This window comes from Amblyomma mixtum, chromosome 8 (assembly GCF_055824585.1).
Source record: "Amblyomma mixtum isolate Tamu chromosome 8, ASM5582458v1, whole genome shotgun sequence".
Classification (NCBI taxonomy): domain Eukaryota; kingdom Metazoa; phylum Arthropoda; class Arachnida; order Ixodida; family Ixodidae; genus Amblyomma; species Amblyomma mixtum.
In genome coordinates, this window is record NC_143019.1 from 120,317,451 (window position 1) to 120,334,412 (window position 16,962).

The 16,962-nt window shown below is 49.2% G+C and overlaps 1 protein-coding gene and 1 pseudogene across 1 annotated transcript in view; one reads left to right on the top strand and one right to left on the bottom strand.

The window, feature by feature from the left end:
* Positions 1–16,962, bottom strand: part of LOC149334108 (uncharacterized) — a 194,596-nt gene that overhangs the window by 132,419 nt on the left and 45,215 nt on the right. The gene's annotated exons all lie outside the window — the stretch shown is intronic.
* On the top strand, positions 10,016–13,572 carry LOC149334110 (uncharacterized; annotated as a pseudogene).

A 16,962-nucleotide genomic window follows, 5' to 3' on the forward strand; every position in this document is an offset into this window, starting at 1 on the left:
CGTGGAGGAATTCTGTGTGCGGAGGGTGAATGTGGGCGGAGCTTCACTGCAGACTTAGTAAGTTGTATACGACTACAGCAGCCAGCGCAGGTCGTGAGAAAGGCGGTGTAGCGCCGACACATGCACTAAATACTCTTTGTGACGGCAAAGCACTGGTGGTCCCTTGTGGATACGGTTGGGTGCCTCGAAAACAGGGACAACGCGTGGCAAGAAGTCCATCGGACAGTGCCTCAGTGACCGCCAGCATTATCTTTTGTCTGCTCATCATCCACGGGTACTAGAAGGGTAGGCAGGAGTTTGAGATTCTTAAAGGTAGCGTGGTCGGAGTCTGAGCAGGAAAGACGAGGTCAGAGACGAGGTTACGTAGAGGAAAGCAGGCAGGGACTTCAAACAAGGTATTTACGTCTTGTTAGAATTGAGACGTGGTGGTCGGAGACCTAGAAGATAGCCTGCCTCCTTTCTCAAGTTTTGTCACACTCACTGCTCACACAACATTACTGTCTGGGGGCCGCGGCATCCACCTCGCAGCCCAGTACTTGCCCTCTTGATCAGTCCATCGGGCAGCAGATCCACCACGCAGCAGGTTATCAGAACACCGACTTTGAAGCCAGCCGCCAGCAGCATCCCACTAGTCCGCGTAACTTATACCCCTGTCACACGGAACGATGAATGTCATTCACAACGAATGACATTACGAGCTAAGGGTGTTTTTTTTTTGCTGGTACATGGGCACAGTCAATGAGATTCATAGCTAACAACATTCGCCCATTGAATGAGTTTCCCGAACTGATACAAGTGCGACCTGTGTAATCTCAATGACTGTGGCTTGGTCAAATTTTACAAAATTCACAAGTGAAAATAAAATATAATCAAAGTAAACGCTTTTATTAATCGCTGTAATGAACTTTTAAATCATCATTTGATGTAAGACAGGGTATTCGAAGCGATTTGTGCAACTATACTCTTCTTCCCAGTGGCCGACGGCTACTGTAGACGGCCATGTTCGTATACCAGCCGTCCATCTTTCCTTGAGTAGCGTGGTCGCAGACTCCATTCGCCATCAGTGCTCACCATGGAAGACAACTCTGCAGCTTCGCCAGCCCAGCAGAACGCACATTGGACTGACAACGAAATGCGGGCACTTGTTAATGTGTGGCAAGACCACCTTAGCGATTTGCGACACGCGAAGCACAACATGCGCGTGTATATTGCCATCGGAGAGTGCCTGCGTGCGCAAGGTATTGATAAGACTGTGAAAGAGACAAAATCCAAGATTGAAAACCTTGGAAACAGATACCGGTTAGTGGCGCCTTTAATTTTATTTTGACTTACAGTGTGCTGCTCATTCACCGCAGGAGTGCTGTTTTGAGATGCGAGGGTGCACTTCCTGCATCGTCGCATGCTTTTTAGAGGAGTATACACCAAAAGACGCAAATGGTGTTTTTTTTTCGCAGGCCGAACCTCTGTGGGTATTGAGCAGCTCGTGCTAAAACGCCACGTTTTAAATCAGTATGCACTCCTTGTCGTCGGAGGTGAACAGTGCATCGGAGGAGGAGAAGGCACATTTGTCATCTCTGTTCTATGAATTCAACACGACATTCACAGACCGTCCTGGACTCATTACACTAGTAAGGCACAGAATAGACAAGGGTGACACACTGCCTTGGAAGTGCAATCCTAGACCAATTAGCTACGCTAAGCGAAAAGCACTAGACGGCACCTTAGACGAACTTATCTTCACTGGCGCTGTTGAGAGGTCTAACAGCCCTTGAGGCTTTCCGGTAGTCTTAGCTTCAAAGAAAGACGATATGTATCGACTTTGCGCGGACTACCGCAGACTGAGGTTACGAGAAAGGACGCGTACCGTCCACCAACCATTTCTTCCCTAGTGTCCAACCTAGGTGGGGCGAAGTACTTTACAACGCTCGATGCTAGCCACAGATACTTTCAGGTTGAAATGAATGAGCGTGGTAAGGAGAAAACTGCTTTCACTTGTCACAGAGGTCTCTTCCAATTTGAGAGAATATCTTTTGGCTTGGTAGGAGAACCCGCTACTTATCAGAGCCTAATGGATCGCATTCTGGGAGATGTGAAGTGGCAACATGCGCTCGCATATCTAGACGACATCATGGTGTACTCAAAAACGCTCGAGGAACACATGCGCCACTTGAGAGACATCCTAGAGAGGCTGAGGTCCGTGGGAATCACTTTGAACCCGAAGCTCGGAGCCACTGGCACCGGTCCAGCCATCGGTCCAGTGGTTGCCGCCCCGGGACGTGGCGAACTGGACCTATCAAGAGGGCCGGTGTTGTGCCTTGCGCGTAGACGGCGGAACAACGAACCACTCAGCCAGTGCGCGATTCCCGCCGCAGTGTCGTGTTCGTGTTGCGCGCGTGAACGAAGGGCCGACGACCCTCTCGACGTTCCCTTCCTCCTTTCCCCCCAGCCCTCTCCTGTCTGCACCGGCCAGTTGTGTCTGAACAGAGAGATGACTTCGGATCGTGCAGATGAGCGGTCACCAGCGCGCACCGCTTCAGTAGAGTTATAATAAATAGTTCCTGCATTCGCAAACACCGTTTCTTCGAGCCAACTGCGGACATAACAGCGACGACGAGGAAGCAGATCCGAGCCCAGCATTAAGCTACGCTGTACAACAATCATGGCTACGCTCACGCTTCCTGGAAGGATACCGGAGTTCAACGATTCTTCATGGACATCGTGGTTTGGACGTCTTCAATTCTAGTCTGAGGCAAACAACATCACGGAGAATGCCCAGAATAGGGCCCACCTGCTTACGCTGTGCGGGGAAGAGACGTACGGCATCGTTTGTGTTCTAGTCCAGCCAAGCACTCCAGCTGCCGCGGCCTACAACGACATCGTAGCTGCACTGCAGAAGCACTTCGACCCACGGCCATCCGAAGTCTACAGCCGGGCTCGCTTCCAACGACGTGACCAGCTGGAGGGAGAAACAGCAAGTGCCTACGCTGCGGCACTAAAGAAACTGGCTGCCGACTGCAACTTCGGGACACTGCCTGTGAGCACAGCAGCCACCGAACAGTCAGCCGGAGCAACGTCATCCCTGTCGCTAGCTAACCCCACGATGCTCCCCCTGGACATCATGCTGCGTGATCGATTTGTGTGTGGACTGCGTGACGAGTCCTTGCAACAGCGCCTGTTCGCGGAGAAGGACCTGACGTTTACGAAAGACTATGACATCTACTTGCGAACGGTAAGTGTGGGGCAGCAGCAGCAACAAATGCGGCGATTTATCAAGCCAGTGCACCAGACAAGCCATTCGAACAACCACAGCCACAACATGAAGGCAAGTTCGAAAGAACTTCCAAAGGTCCAGCGCTGTTGGCGCTGTGACGAATAGCATAATCCGCAGATGTGCCGCTTTCAAGCAACTACATGCAACTTTTGTCACAAGCGTGGGCACATCGAGAAAGCTTGTATAATAAAAAAGTAGGGTAAAAATCAGCCCAGTCACACAATCATAACGTAGACACTTCTGAAGTCACGGCACAAGTTGAGAAGCAAGGGTTTCAATCCCCTCCATCAGTGCTGTACAACCTAAAAGCCATTGCCAACATCAGCACGCGTCAGAAAATAATGGCCTGCTTGACCATCCACAATAAGCTGATCCAGTTCGAAGTCGACTCCGGAGCTGCATGCACCCTTATCAGCGAGGACACCTTGGAACAATGTGGCCGGAGCACGCACCCAGACTAAGAGACGACAACACGCACCTCAGGACATGGTTAGGTCAGAGCCTGCCGCTACTGGGTAGTGCCAACGTCGATGTTGTGTACAATGGGAAGAAATGCAAGCTGCCACTCGTGATTGTTAAAAGCAGTGGATCCAGCCTCCTGGGAAGGAACTGGTTTGACGCACTTGGGATCACCATCGGCGGCATCCACCAGACTGGAACGAAGTCAGTGGTGGAATGCCTTCAAGAGATTGAAGAAGCACAGCTTGTTGGGCCATTTGGTGCATGGTAAGTAGAAAACCAGCGGAAAACCAGCTCACCTAATTTGCCACCTCTCAGAGGGGCGAAGTGGTATAAGTTCCTACCAAGTACCTGATGGATTTTACTCAAACTCCGGATTATGACGCCGCCCTATCAGCAGGAAGAGGTCTGTTTATCGAATAACCTCTACCCCCACCAACCCTTTTAGCCATTCTGACTCCTCCGATAGACCGCTCCCTGATGTAAACAGTGTGGCGTCAAAAAGGTGTGCCCCGATGGGCAAAATCATCGACTTTCGGTTCTGAATCGGTTCTTCTGGTGCTGAGCGCTCCCCCACCACCTTTGTTCCCCGATTCGAAACGCCTCGCAGCCTTTCTTCTCCCGGTGTGAGCCTTCGCGGTACGGCGCATGTTTTGCCCATCGGACCAGAAACACGTGCGCTGATGACGTAGGCCGGGAAAAGTCTATTCCCTCGTGGTGTCAGACAGTGCTATCAGAACTCCGAGTGAAAGAGCCGTCCTGCAACCCGCGACACTCCTAGTCAACTACCCAGGTCAACCCTCCACATCTACTGGAGGGCCTACTGATTCTGGTCGCCAAAGAACCCCAACCATCAGTACTGATTCCACCAAGAAGATTGAGACGAAACTGCCATTATTTCCAGGCCTTTGGAAGAAAGTGAGCGGCGCTCCGCCAAATCCACCCCATGTTCCAGATGACTTTGAAGACAAACTTGGTCCCACAAGCGACAATCCATCTCTTCAACACAGAAGAGATCAATGTGATGTATGCTGAACGACCAAGCCTAAAACCAGAGCCTGAATTCCCCTCACATTGGTTCTCACTACACAGAACCAAACCTGAAGTGGTGATGTATGAGCTTCGTGATGGATTTGAGCACCTCTGCCGACAGATGCACGGGGGTCTGCTATACGGAAACCTTGATCCCGAGAGAGCGGCATTTTTCTTGTACTGGTATTTTCACACTGTCACTGCTGAGCTGCCTGCAACTTGGACGTCATTCGGACAGATCCTCGGAGAAGAGGGCACCGAGATCATTCCTCTTTCCTTGCTGAAGATAACATTGAAACCTCTTCAAATTCAACTTACCTCAACGACCGCCTCAGCTACTGAGCCTCCTTCATTTCTGGCAACGGCCACGGGTATCGCACTGAACTACCGACTTGTAAATGCAAAGGTACAAGGAGGCACAGCAAACTACATCGAGAAACTTAAAACCCACTTTAAGGACCTCCTCGGTTCTGACCCCTACAGAATGCCAGAAGATTATTTGGCACATTGGGCCCAGTACAGTGGCTGGATGAATCATAAGCCCCTCCGTATGCTGATTGCAGCGGCAGACATGTTCTTGCATTCCTGTGGAAACCATGTATGTGGAATACTCCGTACAGGAACTCTGATCTCGAGAGGGAAAGACTGTACAGTACTGGGAGATGTCCAAACAGCAGCCTCCGTGCTGGCATGCCTGCCCAAGGACGTCTATTATTGGATCTTCTGCACCCAGTTGTACAACGAGCTCAAAAAAGATGGTCAGGCCAGGTCAAGAACTGGGAGAGGAAGAAAGCTACTATCACTACCTCTCAGATCTGTATCTTTCTACTAGACCTCCTTGGTCTGCGTCCATAGGTCCCGGGACTCACCTCTTCTGCAACACTGTTGCCGCCCTCCTGGGAACCGAGGCTGCCCACCACGCAAAGTTCCGGTTTCATGGTCGCCAGGGGATTGGAGAACGCAACATGTGGCCAACAGATGTTGAAAGCCGCCATCCAGGATGACCAGGAAACTAATGAGCTCCCGGAACTCAGAGCACCTCCAAGAGATCGGAATCCCGATTCATGGCTCGACTACATGGAAACTCTCTTCTGGCAACCCAGCCCCGAGGTGTATGAGTGGGGCAAACAGAGTTATGACCTTGGCCTTGTGTACTCCTTGTGAACGTGTCCTTTCCGCTGGTTTTCCACTTGCCTTCAAGAGAAGTACAAGAGTTTTCTCCGATGACATCCCAGGACATGAGGGACCTCCTGTCGACCTGGAGTTGCTCAATGAGGGAAGCCCTAAATTCTTCAAAGCAAGGCCAGTACCTTTGCCTTAAGATCTGCAGTAGAAGCGGAACTTGATAAATTGCAAGAACAAGGCGTCATTGGACCAACACAACACTCCGAATGGGCAACACCACTCGTCGTAGTTCAGAAGAATAATGGCACCCTACGACTATGCGGAGACTTCCGGAGCACAGTGAGAGCCTTAATAAGAAAATCGAGTTAGCTCAGCAAGAACTAAATGTGTTGAAATCATCAGCATTTCTTGCTCCAGATCAAACCAAGGCTGTGGCAACAAAAACCAGGATTCGCAAGTGGTCACAGAAGACTACACAAGCAGCTCTCCAAATCAAGCATGCATGCGGTACAACAGGCTACGAATTTCTCAGGTCTTTGTCATAGCCGCTGCCTTCAAACAGGACGCTGATTCGAAGAATGCAGAGCATTTGTTTCCTGCCTGGCATCCTCACTGAGGTGATGAAAGTTTTAAAACGCAAGGCGGAAACAATTGAAGACATTGAGAAAGACTGCGTGCTTTTCATGGATGAAATGGAGATCAGCCAGGGCTTCGAACATGGTCCCTCCCTCGATTGCCATTTTGGAGGTATGACTATACCAAAATCAACTGTGAATGTCGCCAACCATGCCCTTGCGTTTATGGTTGGGGGTTTAAACACAAGATGGAAGCAAGTCATCGCTTACCACTTCACTGGTCGTTCAACTGACGGAAGGATTTTGAAGGAGCTAGTGTTTCATTTGAGCTCTGTTGCGAGGTTTCTTTGAGAGTGCTCGTTGTGACAAGTGACATGGGAGGAGCGAACAGGGCAGTGTGGCACCTCCTTGGACTTTCAAGCCACTCTGAAACTGTCTGCTTTGTTGCACAGCCCCCCTTCGATGGCAGGGAGCTATATTGCATGGCTGATCCTGCCCACATTTTGAAAAATATTCGTGGTCAGCTTCTTCGTGCAGGCAGTTTTACCCTGGCGGCAGAGACAGCAAAGGAGCATGGCATCCCAAGAACATTAGCATTGAACATGTTAAGATTGTTCTTGAATATGATAGCAACAAGGACCTCAAAATTGCTAATAAACTGTCGGACGTTCCCGTCAGCAACGGGCATTTCACAAAAATGAAAGTTAACATCACAGTGCAAATATTCCGTGAAGCACCTCCTGCCATTCGGCATCTAATCAAGCAAAACGCCTTGAAGCCGGAAGCAGAAGCAACTGCATGGTTTTTTGACCTTGTGACTAAGTGGTACAGTTTGATGCCATCACGACACCGCATCGTTGCTTTAAGCCATTTTGATCTCTCAAAGCACAAGGAAGCAGTTACAACCTTGGAGCTCGCATGTGCCACGTTGGCATGTGCCACGTTGAGATGGCATTGGAAGCCATCTCAAGCCAGTCTCTTGGTGTCAACAACTGTTGTCGACACCAAAGAACCGAGTTGTACATACCGCGCCAATAGTAGCAAAGACGGATTGCAGTGTACGTCTTGAAAACCCTGGCGTGGAAAGCTGTACATATTTCAGTCCGTAGATGGCGCAGGATCACGAGGAGCCATTTCCGTCCACTTGAATTGTAGTTGCGCCGGTAAAGGAGGTTAACCCGAATCTCATAGTGAGAAGCTTGACGGCGAAGGGCGCATGAACGGGTAATCTTCGAATGGTGGGAGAGGTAGTCAGTAAGAGAGGCGATCCATGGGTCCTTTCGTTGTTCGGTGAGCATGTCAGTGACGTCGAGCGTAAACACCACGGGGTCCAAGACGGAGAGGCTGGCAAGGTCGGCTGGAAGTGGTGAGCGAGACAAAGGGCCGGCGTCTGTGTGTTTTCGACCAGATCGGTAAACAACATGGATATCATATTCTTGGAGACGAAGAGCCCATCGTGCCAACCGGCCGGAGGAATCTGTGAGCGATGAAAGCCAGCAGAGGGCATGATGGTCAGTGACTACATCAAAAGGACAGCCGTAAAGGTAAGGTCAAAACTTTGTGAGTGCCCAGACAAGGGCCAAGCACTCCTTTTCCGTTACTCAGTAGTTAGTTTCGGCTTTCGTGAGAGTACGGCTGGCGTGAGCGACCACGCATTCGCCGAAGCCAGAGGGGCGCTGAGCAAGCATAGCGCCGAGGCCGACACCACTGGCGTCTGCGTGCACTTCGGTGGGCGCCTGGGGGTCAAAATGGCGCAGGATGGACGGGGCTGTGAGGAGGCGGCGCAAGGTATTGTAGGCGGCGTCGCATGCTGGTGACCACAGCGAAAAATCTGAGTTATTGCCAAGTAGCTGAGTCAGCGGGGCAACAATGGAAGGAAAGTTCCGTATAAAATGCCGAAAGTACGAGCACAGGCCCAAGAAGCTCCTGAGTTGCTTAACGGCAGTAGGTTTCGGGAAGGCAGTCACAGCGCGAAGTTTGGCGGGATCAGGGCGGATACCCTCCTTGGACACAACGTAGCCTAAAATAGTCAGCTCACGAGCAGCAAAACAACACTTCAAGTTGAGCTGCAGACCGGCGTTCGCAAGACAGGTCAAGACCTGCTTCAGGCGAGAGAGGTGGGTAGCAAAGTCCGGCGTGAACACCACGAAGTCGTCAAGGTAACAGAGGCACGTCTTCCACTTCAGGCCACGCAGAACAGTGTCCATCATATGCTCAAATGTAGCAGGAGCATTACAGAGACCAAAAGGTATGACGGTAATTACCGTCATGCCTTGGAGTTGGAACGTTCATTGACCAGAACGCGAAGCTCGCACCAGTGATGATTTTCGATGAAGACGAAATTCTAGAGGGCCGTGTACTATGCGATGTCAGTGCACGTTAAAGAACCCCAGGTGGTCGAAATTTCTGGAGCCCTTCACTACGGCGTCCCTCATAGCCCGAGTTGCTTTGGGACGTTAAACCCCCAAACCAAACCAACCGAACCAAATCGATGATTGTAAGCCCACAAGCCAGGACTGTTATTACAAGCCAGGCCCTTTGTGAGTAATGAGGGCCTGATTGTATAATGTGGGGAATTTTTGTTTTTAGTTTTCCTGATATGTAAATGTTCTTAATCATATGCTCTAAAACTGAAGCAAGATAGCATTGTTACAATGTAATCACTTGTTTGCTCTTTTGTAAAACATTATTTTTGTGCTCTATATATTAGATGCTGCAAGGATGGTGAAAAGGCTAAAACGCATGCTGGACAAGGAGGACAAACAAGAACAGGTACCAGCCGCACCTGTAGTTCTATGCACAAAGGTATGTAGCTGAATACTTGGGTCACACTGGAAGTAGTTGAGCGAAAGTTGTTCGATATTCTGTCTATATCGAGCTCTGCAGCTGTACTCATTCCCAAAGTGGTGTTTTTGTGAAAACCAGAGGCCGTTTTTTCTTTCAAGTGAGGTCAAAGGCTTCTTTGCACTGGCGCAGTCTTTGTAACGGTATGTACAGCTTAGGATCTCAGGAATTGTTGGCTTCGTTACTTTATAAATTAGGTCGAAGCATACGCTTGGAGATGTACGTAGTACCTGCACTACCTACTCAGATGTAGAAAAATATTAGAGCGCACTAAAGGGCAATATCAAACTATGCAAGACAAAATAGATTACTCCCAGGAAACGCGTTACACTGTGTTGATGCAGCTCAACATGTGCCATGGCAGGCAGGGCAAATTCGCAAGGGTCCTAACTGCCCTGCCGCCTCAGATGCAAAAAAAAAAAATGATGGTCGGTTTAGCTTGGCTAAGCACGGAACACTGTGCACTAGCATTGTTTCTTCACGCTCAAAGCCACAAGCACGCAGCTATAAAGCCGATTTAGCAGGGCTGAGCCAATTACATTAGATATGCTCGCACTGTGAAGCTACTGTTCTCACTTCATGCACCTCCCACCCACCCCGCTCCATACCTCCTGCACTCAGAAAGATTCATATGTTGCGGGGAGTCCTCCCACCACCACTTGCGCCATGGGGAAGAGGAAGAAGCCGTTCTGTGCGGCTGTGCATCAACATGCTCCTTGCTGGAAAGAGCGCATCGGCCGTTGGCCGAGGTCTTCCAACGTCTCAGGACACTACGGACTCGTACAAAGTTGTCCTTCCCCGATTGCCTACCGGTAATGTTGTCCTTAATACCGTTTTCCTGCATGCTGACCTTAAGGGTCGCCCGTACCGAGCACCTGACTTCCGTGACGCACTTGCACAGATATTGGATCTCAGGTAAATTTTGTGCACTGGTCAATACCAAATGAGCCACGTGTGGACGGTTACCTGCGAGAGCAGTTCTTCCAAAGAGAAGCTTGTTAACAAAGCGGAGTTTCCTGTCAAATGCGGTGCATGGTGTTTGACCCGGATGCTAAGAACGTCAAGGTTAAGCTCCTTTGGCTTCCCCGCTATATGGAGCACCGGAGGATTGTGGAAGCATTAGAGCCTTATGGCACGATTCAGTCTGTGGAGCGTGAAAAGTGGCGGTGCCCAGGGATGGAGAATATGGAAACGGCGAACCGTGAAATCTCCCTCACACTTAAGGATGGAGTGTCAGCAAGCACAATCCCACACACACTTAATGTTTATGGAGTGCAGGCATTAGTCCTTATCCCAGGGAGACCTCCACTGTGCCTCCGATGCAGCCGGGTTGGACATGTACGGCGCCAGTGTCGCACGCCTCGGTGCACCCAGTGCCGACGCTTTGGCCATACTGTGGAGAACTGCGTCTTGAGTTACGCTGAAGGGCTGCGTCAAGGCCAGTGGTCACGGGAAGATGACGTGGCATCAGAACACATCATGGATGTGTCTGAGGTTGTCGACGCGACCGGAGAACTAAGTCGTGAGCATCGAACAGATGGGGAACAGAAGACTTCAACACCTCCAATCAACACGGAATCTGAAGCGACTGGCCATCTAGCATCCGCGCCATCTGCGACTGGTCATCTAGCTCGCGTATGTCCTTCAAGTCCTGCATTGTGCGAGGAGGAAGGTGCAAGCAATACACAGAATATTTGCAACATTCATGTGGCGCTCTCAATGGGAGCCCATGAGGCGTGACAACTTGTTCCTTCCCTTAGAGGGTGGTGGAGTGGGCCTTGTTCACCTGTTCGTGCATCAACTTGTTTCCGGGTTTTTCTTTTTCAAATCGGCAAACCACCCGTTTCTGGTAGCTGTGCTCATTAGGCGGCTTAGTTTTCATTTGCCTTACTTATTCGCACCGACTGTGCAGGCCCGTGAGGGGACTTTATGGGGATTCCTTAAGGAGGTTGCTGACACTTTCAATTTCCTCACTGTGTGCTTCTCTTTAGATTACCTCTATAGCCTCTCGAGAAAACAGATGACCCAGGCTCTCACTGAGTCTTTGTTCCCTACACCATTGTATCGGCAGCCTTATCTGGGGTCTTTGGACATCAGTGTTCTAAAGCGTGTTAGGCGGATGTGCATTCAGGCAGCCGCTAAAACGTTCTTTTCCAAACTACACACAGCGTCGCTGCCTGTCAAGACATTTCTTAATGACAAGGAGATGTTTGTACCCTGGAATGTGAATTGCCGTCTGTGTAACGTGCCTGAGACAATTGATCATTGCTTCATCCTGTGCCGTGATGCCATGTTCTTTTGGGACATACTACAACGAACTCTTAAGAAGGACATTGAAATTACACCATACACTATTAGATTTCTGCCTGTTGGCAAAAACTCTGTTGCGCCTTATGATCTGTTTGTGTTGATGGGACTATTCAGTCTTTGGAAAAGCCGTATGATGGACAGACATGCCGAGCCACCAAGATCGTCCAAATCTGTGTTTCGTGAGCAGTGTGCTTTGGTGAGGAGTGTATGCTACACGCGAAGAACCTCCAAGCTGGCTGTGTGCCTCCCTGAAATTTGATGTTTTGATGGGGATGCAGTGTTCAGTTAGGGCTATGGTGGGCTCGTATTAAGCAGCCCGGTAACTTGAGACGCGAACCAGTTTGATTGAAGTTTTCCCCCTTTTTACGGAAGTTCTTCCATGCAATAAAGAAGAAAAAAAAATGCGCCATGGGGTAGACGCCACGACGTGCCTATGCCCCGGCAGGTGATGTTCCCGGCTTGTGCGACCCAAGTTGGCGGAGGTTGGGAGGTTGCCAATCGCAGCCCAGCCCACCTGCTTGGCCAGCCCTGGTTGCAAGAGGCTACACGCACGCAGTGGCAAACTCTGGGCTGGTAGGCCAGAAGCACTACACTGAAAGTTAAAAGGGGCACTAAAGGGAAATATCAAACTATGAAAAAGTGATTGCTCCCAGTGAATGTGTGAGATACTTTCTTTGGTTTTCACTAAACTGATTCAGCTCATTAAACTTTGTTAGTTAACGGTGCTCCTGTTTCCAGGCTGAAACAATATCACTGTGTGTGTACAGGTCGACATAGGTGGCGGCGTCCTTGTAGAAGAAAGTGTGCTCTAACAGCCAAATATGTGCCATGGTGGACCGGGAAAATTTGCAAGGGCGCTTTTGCGGCACGTCTTCCTGCCTGAGGAACTGCAGGGGCACTCCTCGTTTTGAGGGAAGACCACAAAAGGACAGAAAGACGGGCTCGACGTTGTCCAGCTCAATGCAGTCATAAGTGAGTACTTGCATTTCTGAAAAGTGATTGTTGTGATTCAGCACACCAAGAACAGAAACAGGACTTTTTTCTTCTACAAACTTTACCGGGCTACTGAGAGTAGAATGAGAAGTTCATATCCGCCCTGTGTTGATCACGTAATATGCTGCTTCAAGTTATATCATTTCGTTTGAGTTTTTGTTTTCTAATGGTTTCAGGGCTGCGTTGGCAGGGATTATGCGTTGGTGAAAAAAAAAAAATTTGTGTTTGGCACAACCTTTATTATTTAGCACGATGCTGGTTCACAACTCCCTCCTCGAAGACACACATAAGAACGAGCCGCTATATCACCAAGCTTGCAGTTGGTCATGGAAAACTCAATCCCTGCCAGGAATCTGTTCAAACACTTACGATCTGTTCATTGCAGCATTGCCTTAAGAGCTTATCATTATGAAAACAATGCTATTGTACCAATTTCATCGAGCTGAAATGCTTTCACAATAGGCAGTATGCCTTGAAAAATGTTTTCAGCCATTACGCAATCTTTTTGCAGTAATAACTTGTTGCGCTGCTGTTGGCCTTGCTCCTGCACGGCCTGCTGTTCTCACTGATGCAGTAAAGTCTGTGACGCATTGCCAGCAGAGTTAACGCTAACATTTTAATTCATTGGTTTGAAGCAGTACTGAGAGTATAGTTCATGCACACTGTGAGATATATGTGCACTTGAAAAATAACTGCTTGAAGCATTTTTCCACCAACCTTATTCATGCAGTCGCTCACAGTGGTAACCAAATACCCCAGCTGTATTTTTTGGTCATAATTGTATCTTCTGCTGTATTTCTTGCAGTGCTTTACAGTGTTGCGTTGATTCTTGAACTGATGTGCATTTGTCTTCATTTGTCTGTTTTTGCAGGCTACGTCTGTGCCAAGCACCTTTCAACAAATGTGGCATATATCAAAAACAGCCTGTCCTCTTTCCTGGCCAGGGACCTGAGGACTATTTAATCATAGTCTGTTTATTACCACCTGCAATAAAGGTAACATCTGACCTCGCGCCACTTTGCTTGTTCTTCTCTAATGTGCATTATGCACATTAGTCTTCATATACAGAAAACGTGGAGTTTTGTTGTTCCGAATGCAGACAGTGCAGTGAGTGGAAATGTTCTTTTTTTCTTAAGACGATAGATTTTTCCAAGGATAATCACTGCCTTCTATGCACCCGCAACTGGCTCTTTAGTGCAAGTCATTTGCAATTTTTTTATCAAGCTCCAGTCGTTACTAGGACATTTATATGCATGTGACTATGAGCTCCGCTGGTGCCCGTGTTAAAAACAAGCGACGACAGTTTTCGCTGAAGGAGAAGGTCAAAATTCTCCATGAACTGGATGCCGGAAAAAAGCAGGTGAACTTGTGCAACCGTTGCTACCATTTCAGAAGAGAGAAAAAATCGCCAAGCTTCATCGACTGTCCCAGCCTGATCCCGCGAGAAAACGTTTGCGGCTTGGTAATCATGAAAATGCGGACGAAGCTGTTCTCGCTTGGTTCAAGGAGGTTAGGCTTCAAAACATTCCGGTTTCTGGCCCGATGCTTCAAGAAAAAGCGCGTTCATTCGCCGCTGCCTTTGGAATCACCGCAAGTTCCGTCTGGCTTTTTCGGTTTCGACAAAGGTCTGGAATTACTTAGCAAGTGGTTTTCCAGTGAGGAGGCAGCTGCGGACAAAGAAGGCGCAATCTTCTGGTGCGACGACCGCTTTCAGGAGATCGCTAAGGGATACGCGGAGGAGGGCATTTACAATGCAGACGAAACCGCCTGCTTTTACCAGCTGCTGCCCAACAAAATGATGAATTTTAAGGAGCAAAAGTGCAGAGGCGGAAAGAAACCCCGTGTCCGGGTATCTGTCCTGTTTTGCTGCAACGCACTGGGAACAAAAAAACTGAAGCCCCTAGTCGTAGGGAAGCACGCCAGCCCTCGCTGCCTAAAGAATGTAGTGTTTTTGCCGTGTGAGTACAGGGCTAATAAGCGAGCCTCGATGATGCAAGAGTTGTTTTCCAGTTGGTTCGTCAAGCTAGACGACCAGATGAGGAGGGATGAGAAGAAAATACTCCTCACGACGACGCAGGATCGCCGCGCACGGACCATGCAAACGAAGCTGCCTCAAATTCAGATGTTTTGGCGTCGTTTGGCAAGATTCGCACGTTCATCGCACGCTGTGCCGAAGTGCCTGAATCTGTCCATAAGAAAGTCGACGACGTTGAAACATCTGTCTTGGGGAGCATGTGCCGCAGTCGCCAAAAGAAAATTAGATTTTTTAAATAAAGACACAAGAAGGTGTGTTTGTTGTGTTATTTGATGCAAGCGTGGCCCACGTGAGAGCCCTTTCTAAAGGTATGAAATTTTCTTTACACGCTGTATCTATTACCTTTTGTTTCCAATTATTTAGTTACTGCGATATTTCAGTATAACAAATAATTTGCGCGAGTCCCGCGAGCAAGCCGCGCAGCAAGTCCTGGGAAACTGCCTCACTGGTGGACAAGGTTCTGTTCGCAAGAAATACGTCTAAAGCAGCCATGGAAAACCGTGAAAAATCACAGAACTATTCAAACGACTCTCCCACAGAACACTGAATATTTTAGTGCCTTGGGGGAATTGCCCCTCTACATTGTGCAAAAAGTCACGGCAGTACATCACACAGCCAGGAGACCGGAGCTTAGACTGCATGCCTTACAGCCTGCTTGAACAACATCAACACCAAAAGCCATGTGGAAAACGTTTGCCCGTGGACATTCCCGAGGCCAAAAAAGGCAGGGTAGGTATGCAGCAATGTCAAGATCATGTTGACCGTTTTCTCAACTCCCGTGGGGTGGTGCATCAGGAGTATGCATCATAAGGCCAAACCACCACAGAGGAATACTACCAGGAGGTCCTTTGTCGCCTTCGCGATGCTGTGCGGCACACACGACCGGACCTGTGAGCAGCGAAAACTTGTCAGCTCTGTGACAACGTACCCACCCATTCTGCGCATCTGATTCAAACTTTCTTAGCCAAACCCAACCTTCCAGTGGTTCGTCAGGCCCTCTACTCCCCCGACATGGCTCCGTGTGACTTTCGACTATTTCCCAAGCTGAAAATGCTGCTGAAAGGAACCTGATTTGAGAAAAAGAAGACATCAAGGGGAATGCGATGCCCTGGCTGATCACCATTCCAAATGACTCCTTCCAGAAGTGTTACCAACAATGGCTAGAGCACTGGGAGAAGTGTGTGCATTACCAACTTTGAAAGGGATTACGGTTTTGCACCTGCAAATAAATAAGCGTATTTCTGCCGACCAAAGGTATGGTACTCTTTGAACACCCCTTGTATATGAGGAGAGTCTCAAAAACAAGTCTTGGGGCTACCTTACAAAAGTAGCACTTTAAGCAATGAGTAGGCCACCATGTGGGAATGAGGCTAAGGCAATGCAAGTGTCCCACATGTATTCATTAGCAAACAAAGTAGTCGCAGACCAATATTTCAGACGCCCAATTTTCCGGACCTGCCTGAAAATCCGGACCTTCCCATGGCACCGCCACGCGCTCCGTAGAGTATACGTATAACACCGACCACAATTTTGGACGTTTGAAATCCTTCTCGTTCGATTTCCCGGACTTTTTCTTTCGATTCGCGACTCAAGAGCTACCGAAAACGCAAACAACGCGGTGCCATTTTGCTTTTTTGGCCGCTGCCATTCTGGTATTCTGCAACCTCGAACCCACGTGTCATATCGTCCGTTGATCACCCCATCGGAACCTCGCATACCCGGTATAGCCTCGATAGCAGGCACCGCTTGCTGCACTGTCCCACCAGGGCCAACTCTGCCGTGCTGCCGTCCTGCACAGTCGTCAGTCACCGCGGTCACCATTCACGTGTGGTGTGTTGTGCTGTTTACATTGCCGCATCAACTATGGGCAGTTGCCGATGGCGCCGACACCGCCGTCCTAGTCCGCGTCCTCGACAAAACCATCGAAGTGGGGAAATTACCTTTGACTCTGGAAAAGAAGGCCGCCATTATCAGGCAAGTGGAAAGTGGCCGGTCGCAAGTGGACGTTCCAAAGCAACTTGCAATCTCTAAGCATACTATCTCGGATTACCTAAAAAACAAGGTAAAAGTTCTAGAAGCCGCCAAGAAGTCATCTGGATCCCGCAAAAAGAATGTCAGCCAAAGTGCCCACCCGAAGCCTGAGGAAGCCATTCCGGTGTGGCTGAAAGCCATGATCGCCAAACAGGTGCCGATGTACGGTGATGTTTTAAAGAAAAAGGCAGAAACCCTGGCGCTGCAGACGGATATTGAAGGCTGCAGGTTTAGCGATGGTTGGGTCCAAAATTTTAAGAGGAGACACGACCACAGCTTCAAAAAAA